Below are 7763 nucleotides of genomic sequence, written 5' to 3'. Positions count from 1 at the left end.
ACCTGCAATGTTCCTGATTCAGCCTCCTGTGTATCTGGGATTTCAGAAGATAGACTCACTTTCAATTTCTGTAACAATTCTTTTGAGATGCAATTCCATGTCTTTTTTTTTTTTTTTTTTTTTTTTTTTTTTGGTTTTTCGAGACAGGGTTTCTCTGTGTAGCTTTGCGCCTTTCCTGGAACTCACTTGGTAGTCCAGGCTGGCCTCGAACTCACAGAGATCCGCCTGCCTCTGCCTCCCGAGTGCTGGGATTAAAGGTGTGCGCCACCACCGCCCGGCTCCATGTCTCTTAATTACACAGCTGCACTGGTAATTGCTTGAATTTAATTTTTAATTTCAATGCTATGAAGAAATGTAAAGATTAATGTCCATTAACATTAATTCCTGCTCATGACACACATTCTCCAGGCATATTTTCTAGATAAATAATAAGCTTATACATCATGTTGTAGAACTGTGTACATGTGGTCCTCACAGTGAAGAGTTTTATTATTCTCTAGCATTTCTTTGGATTATGCTGCTATTATTTAGTTGAATTATTATTGATTTATCCCCCAGTACTCCCATAGTTAATGAAGCATTCTCTCACTGTGTTTAGTTTCATTCTTTAATCCTCCTCCTTGATGTCTGTCCTGCTTCTATCTTGCTCTTGCCCTGCTGGAAGCTCTCTCTTGGGTCCCCTGACCATCTCCAAATGTGGCCAGTTGCTCTCTGTGTCTGATCGTCGGTGGTTGTCTGTGGCCCCCCCTGCTTCAACAACTTGGAAAACCACTTTGCATCTCTCTTGAGTTGGATGCTGGGTTTCTCCACTTAATTTACTTCTTTCAGTTGAAGGTCTCATTTTGGTGAAAGACTCTTCTGGATGTTTTGCAAAAATAGCTGTGAGAAATATATTATTTGAAATCTCCATGCTGTCAAATAATGTTTTTTCTTCTTCTTTTTCACATTGTTGGTGTTATCATCTGTAGGTCACATATCAAAAGCCATGTTATCTTAGAACATTAATATTTTTCTATCCTTTTCTAGATATTAACAATGTTATTCAAAAGCCTGAAATCTTCCACATCCTTCAATAAGCTCTCAATGGCTCACCCTTTTGTTGCTCAACTTTATCCTTGAACATGGAAGAGATTTATTTCATCTTTCTTCTGTGGTTTGAGGTTTAAATTTAATGCTCATACCATTGTTATATGATTTTGATACCTGATGAGAGTGCAGGACCTTCACAGTCTAACTCTTGATTATTCTCCTCGGGCTTCTCCTTTAGGAGCCAAATGACTCCTCACTCTGTTGTTACTGCAATTCCCAAGCACCTTCTTTTACTCTGTCCCCATGGTCCACTTTGTGATCCTCCCTAACACAAAGTGATCTCCTTCAGGCTGTGACTATATGTGGCACTGAGACTCTGTCCACTGTACCTGTTCAATGTAGGGCTTTGTGTTTTCAGTCACTCCAGTAGCTCTAGGTTATAAATCCAGTCTTACCAACAGGGTAGATAAAAGGTGTTTTAAGTTTATGGCTGTGCATATTCATTTATTTTCATACTATAATTGCATAGTTGATGCTGAGTACTTAGGAAGAGAAAAAAATGTTTATTTATCTCACAGTTTGGGAGAATGAGAGACCACCAGCATAGCTTCAGTGCTGTTAAGGTCCCTTTAGATCACATGGTCTCATGTTATACGGTACCACAATGGTGGCAGTGTTTGAGATGAAGAGATCTTTGCAACAGAAAGCCAGAGAAGGTTAGGGGTCAGATCCTTAATATCTGCACATCCAAAGAACAGCATCAATTTTTAGTAGGGTTGGCAGAAAGGACAAAGGCTTCCATTCCAAGGACAATGTCATTGTCTGACAAGAGATATTGATGCTCAGGGAAGGGAGTGACATTGATGATCTGTGTTGTCACTGTCCTGGCAGCTGCCACACCAGCTCTCCTGACCCTCAAGGTATTGAGGTACGTGTGTGAAAGCTCATGAACTTATGTTCACAATCGCTAAGGAGTCCAATTCATTGTGTTGTTAGACAGAGATATAAAGCTATACCCTTACATGATTATAAATGTAAAATATTGACAGAGAGAGGGATGGGGGAGAGAGCAAATTCTTACACAGTGGTATGTTGAGATCTGTGGGTCTAACAGATGGCCAGGGTGGTGGTTTGAAAGAAAATGGCTCCCATAGAGTAATGGTACTATAAGGAGGTGTGGGCTTGTTGAAGTAGGTGTGGCTTTGTTGGAGGAAGTGTGTCACCGTGGAGGTGGGCTTTGAGGTCTCCTATGCTCAAGCTACACCAGTGTCACAGTTGCTTCTGCTGCCCATGAATCAGGATGTGGAACTGTCAGCTCCTTCTCCAGCACCATGTGTGCCTGCAGGCCACCATGATGATAATGGACTAAACCTCTGAAACTAAGCTCACCCAAATTTCCTTTATAAGGGTTGCTGTGGTCATGTTGCCTCTTCAAGGTAATAGAAACCCTAAGTAAGACAGCCATGATTCTGGTGCACTTCCTAGCTCTCCATTTTAACAAAAACAAACCTGCAAAGTCACAGAGAAAATGGGCTAAGTTAGCCGTGAAACAATAAAGTAGTGGATTCAACACTTGCTTACAGTGAGGACAGCTGTTCAACACAGTGACACTGAACTGAGGCTCCCAACAGCAAGAAAAGCAAAAAAATAGAGCTAAGGTAGACAGGACTTCTGACATCACTCCAGAGGGTGTTTCTTGTGCAGAGCAACAGGGAAGGAAAGAAGGTGGGAAGGGGTGGGAGGGAAGAAAAGAAGAAAGGAAGGGAGGAATGAAAGAAGGAAGAAGGGAAGGAAGGAACAGAAAGCAATCAACTGAAATTGATTTTGACACAATTGGAAATGAAACCATTGACCAAAAAAAAAAAAGAATCCTTAAAATAAAGACTGAAAAAAAACCAAAAACCCATTCATTGATTTTTTTTTTCACTCTACAACAATATAGATTAATTCTCGATTAACATCAGTGTGTACTGGAAGCCACCAAGAGGCAAACCTCCAGGGACTCGGGCAACGCCAAGGCTCACATTGCATCTGAAGATCTCATCAAACCCAAACTGCCATGTCCTGGGCCTTTACAGGTGTTACTGGTATAAAAGAGAACATCAGTGGAAGTGCTTGATTCGTTTTCATTGTCAGAATAAATGTCTCGACTGAGTGTGATCTTAGCACTTATTGTCCAAGGTTGTTCTATAGTTCTTATGAGTGTTTGGACCCAATGAGCAATGAATTACAACTTAATTGAGTCTTTGTCACTTATAATTGTCTTGACCAAAGGAAGCCCACAAGCTTCCCAGTAAAAAATAGTAAATGTAAATTAAAACAGGGACTTGGATGAGTGGGAGGTGAGTGTCCTCACAGCTTCTTCTCTAGACAGCGCCACTTGTACTTTTCTTACACCTTCAGAGAATAAACAATATCTCAAAATAGCACTGCGATTTTAAATCCATCATCTTCCCATCTACTAAGTGTGGTGGTATTGTGTTCCCCAAAATATTGTGTACCTTAATAAACTTATCTGGGGTCAGAGAACAGAAAAGCCACTAGTTAGGCAGTGATAGCACACGCCTTTAATCCTAGCATTTCAGAAGTAGAAATCTCTCTGGATCTCTGTGAGTTCAAGGCCACATTGGAAACAGTCAGGCATGGTGACTCACACCTTTAATCCCAGGAAGCAAGCCTTTAATCCTAGGGAGTGATGGTAGAAAGCAGAAAGGTATATAAGGCGTGAGGACCAGAAACTAGAAGCATTTGGCTGGTTAAGTATTCAGGCTTTTAAGCAGCAGTTCAGCTGAGAGCCATTGGGATGAGGACACAAAAGCTTCCAGTCTGAGGAAACAAGACCAGCAGAGGAATTGGCAAGGTGAGATAGCTGTGGCTTGTTCTGTCTCTCTGATCTACCAGCATTGACCCCAATAACTGGCCCCGGGTTTGATTTTATTAATAAGAAATTTTAAGATTCATGCTAAAACTAAGGATGCCCATAACCCACCCCCCCATACTGACATTTGCCACTCAAGGCTATGCACATGATAGAGAAAAGTGCTCCATTTAGCTCACCATTCCAGAAGTCATGGAGTATGGTACAGGATCAGCTTGGGGTGGGTTAGGGCCTCCTGATGGATGACATCACCATGGCAAGAGTGTTTGAAAGAGGGAGGGATGCTGTGGTGAGACTGAAAGCCAGAAACATGAGAGGGGCTGGGTTGGGGGGGGGGCTGTGTGCACAACAATCTCTTTTGGAGGAGTTAGCCTGACTCTAAGAGCAGAGAATTCATCTCTTCAAAAGGTCATACTCACATAACTTTATTGCATCTCACTGGGCCTCAAGGTTTTACATATTAAAGGTACCACCATCTTACTCATATTGCCACATGGGGGCCCAAACTTTTAATGCTCGAACCTCTAGGGGGCAACCTGTATCCAAACCATAGCATCATCCAATATTCAAGCCAAACTTCTTTCTGTTATCTATTGAGTTGACATGAATGTCTCAAGATCTTCCAACAGCAGTCTGATTACCTCCAAAAGCATGCAGTTCATATTCAGTCATCTGCTCATGAGCCCACAGCCTGGCTTCTAAATAGTCTTTGTATACAAGAAGGCATTGGATCCTCTGTAACTAGAGTTGTGATAGTTGTGAGCCACCACGCAGGTGCTGATGATGGAACCTGGATCCTCCACAAAAGCAACAAATGCTTTTAATTGCTAAGTCATATCTCCAGCCTCATTTTATTCCTTTTACTTTTTTTTTTTTTTTTTTTTTTTTTTTCCTTTTACTTTTAAATAGGGATGTAGCATGAATCTTAGATGGTCTTATTAATAAAAACAAACCTGGAGCTGGGTATTGGGATAAGTGCTGGAAGATCAGAGAAGCAGAACAAGCCACAGCCACCTCACCTTGCCAATTCCTCAGCTGATCTTCCTCAGACTGGAAGCTTCTGTGTCTTCATCTAAATAGATCTCAGCTGAACTGCTGCTCAAAAGACTAAAAGCTTAACCAGCTCTAGTTCCTCATCCTCATGCCTTAAATACCTTTCTGCTTCCTGCCCTTATTTCCTGGGATTAAAGCTCTTGTTACCATGCCTAGCTGTTTCCAGTGTGGCTTTGAACTCACAGAGATCCAGAGGGATCTCTGCCTCTGGAATCCTCCTAGGATTAAAGGCGTGTGTGCCACCATTTTCTGGCCTCTATATCTAGTGGCTGTTCTGTTCTCTGACCCCATATAAGTTTATTAGGGTGTACAATATTTTAGGGAACAAAATATCACCACATAGGGAATCAGTAATAACTCTTTGATACAAGGCATAGGGTACTAATCCATCTAAGACTTCACCCAAAAATGTATATTATTTTTCATTTTTCATGTATATAATAGCACCCTTCTTATGTTTCAAAAAGTATTTGCATACATGGACAGACATAGTTACACAAGTTTTGTTTAATGTTTTATTTTAATTTCTTCTTGCTCTTTGTACAACTTTAGCTCATTACTGAATAGCTTTCATGGTGCTGGAAGGTGTTATACATACTACTGGAGAAGAAAATGTACAATCAGTCTTATCCAGATGTGATCCCTGTGAGCTACAAAAATGACCATTCTCAGAAGAGATGGCCACTGGAGTAACAGGCACAAATGTCATGAGAGTAACCGACCACTTTCTGATTGAATTTGAAGCCTGCTCCACAATGGAATGGAACCCACCTGGCACTGTTATTAGGGCTAAGAACCTGCTGTTGACAGGTCATAGGCCCTAGAGGAGAACTTACTACTATTACTATGATAAATAGATGCAATATTAAACTCCTAATGACTTACCAATGTATCCATAGTGCATTTCTCAAATCCCATCAAAGAAAGATTCTTTTTGCCATAGATGGTGATTAACATAGCTCATTTCTTAAATTCTTGTGTTTATTGGTTTTCATCTGTAAACTTTTAAAATTCTTTAATGATAATAGACTATTTAATTTTTATAGCTTCAGTATCAACTCAGATCTTGTCCCCGTGGACTAATGTTTTGTTCATGGCCTGAACATGTCTGCTTGTGAGAACAGGTTGCTCTTCTGAGCTCCACTTGGGACTTCTCTGGGTTTAGGGAATTCTCTATTGAGACCATTCTTGGGGGGTGGGGGGTGGCATAGGGGTTTCTTGATGATCACTTTTGGTAGTGGGGTTCCTTTTGCAGTCCCCAGCCTGGAATCTCTTTTTGGAGTGTGCGTGGCCCAGCACCAGAAGGGACAAGCAGAGGCAGAGCAGAGCCACCTGCTTCATGTGGGTGCCCAGGCCCTTTCTCCCTCGTCATATGGACGATTCATTGCTTATCCTTTGGGTGTGAAGCCATGTCTGTCAGCTCCTACTTGGCCACCACGGGGCTTCTCCTTTTCTGCCATTTCTTTGAGCTGCTCCTGGGCTCTCAGCATCTAGTGAGTCTCTTCTCCCCTAGCTTGCAACGGACACATTTTACCTTTTCACACACTGTCTTTGGTAGTCTTGACCAGGGACTGGCATACCTGTTTAAAACATATTTCCCCTGTCTCCTCTTCAGAATAATCTACACTCTGAGGCTCTTCTTGTCAGACTTCAGTAGCCTACCCCACCTGCAAGATTCTTGTTCTGGTCCAAAGATTCTCTGTGTTTACCTCCTGAAAAAAAAACACACAAAACACAAAAACCTTCTTTGCCAAACAAAATGTATGTGCCCATCTCTCAAAGAAGTTGCTGGAAGCAGTAGTCACCACCTTCATATCTCCCAGAACTTTTGTTACGGTACACTCTTCTCTTTTGGATTTCACCTGGGTGCCTTGTGTTGCTTGCCCTAGTCTGGTCTTGATTGCCTCTGTCTGAGTGCTTCTGTATTCTAGAGTGGCAGGCAGAATGTGGATCTAGGCTCTCACTCAAGTCTACCTGATTTCAGTATCAGGGCATATCTACTGCACCACTTGGCCTCATTTTCCCAAGTCTCATAGAGGGTTTAAAAATCTTTTATTTTCATAATATTTGGAAAGACATTAAAGACAGAGAAATTACAGGAAAATGTAATTTTTAAAATGTCTCTTTCTGACATTAGAGAGTCCATTTCGTCCTCTGAGCCTAAGTTTCCCTGCCTTCAAAATGGGAATGAGCAGTTGCCATTTTGTAAATACAAACAGAGGTGGTGAAGATAAACCCCCCTACCCCCCCAGAAGAAAATAAAAATACCCTACCATCTAGAAGTCATTTGTGCAGCTGGATGTCTAGTCACCATTTCCTAACATCCAGAAAGACCCCAGGAAATGCTAACAGTGTCCACCCTCCTCCATCCTCTGGTACTGTGTGTTGAAAGGTAGCCATGCAAAGGGACCCGTGGTTTGTTGAACCAGCACTATACAGTAACTCTGTAAGCATGGATCCAAACTTGATCAACTTGATTCTTGGTTTTGTTTCTTCTCTTTGGAGTAGCTCATACCCAACCACTCTCCATTCATTCTGTAACCTTCCTAAGCTCTCTTTGTTCTGAGTTTGGAATTTCACATTACAAATATGTTGTCTTTCACAACAGAAAATTGATACACACACTGTTAAAAGGTAAATGTTTGTGAAGAACTCACTTGAGAAAATGTGCAGAAAGATCTGTGAATAGCATGAGATCACACATTTGCCTAGAAAAAAAAAGGAAGGGCAGACCTGGGACACTGCATGGGAAATGGGAGGCAGCAGATGAAACTTTGCCTCCCATGCAAGTTTACATGACCCT

Source organism: Peromyscus leucopus, chromosome 10 (assembly GCF_004664715.2).
Source record: "Peromyscus leucopus breed LL Stock chromosome 10, UCI_PerLeu_2.1, whole genome shotgun sequence".
In the NCBI taxonomy this organism is placed as follows: domain Eukaryota; kingdom Metazoa; phylum Chordata; class Mammalia; order Rodentia; family Cricetidae; genus Peromyscus; species Peromyscus leucopus.
The sequence above is the reverse complement of the archived record's forward strand: the minus strand, read 5'-3'. Positions refer to the sequence as shown.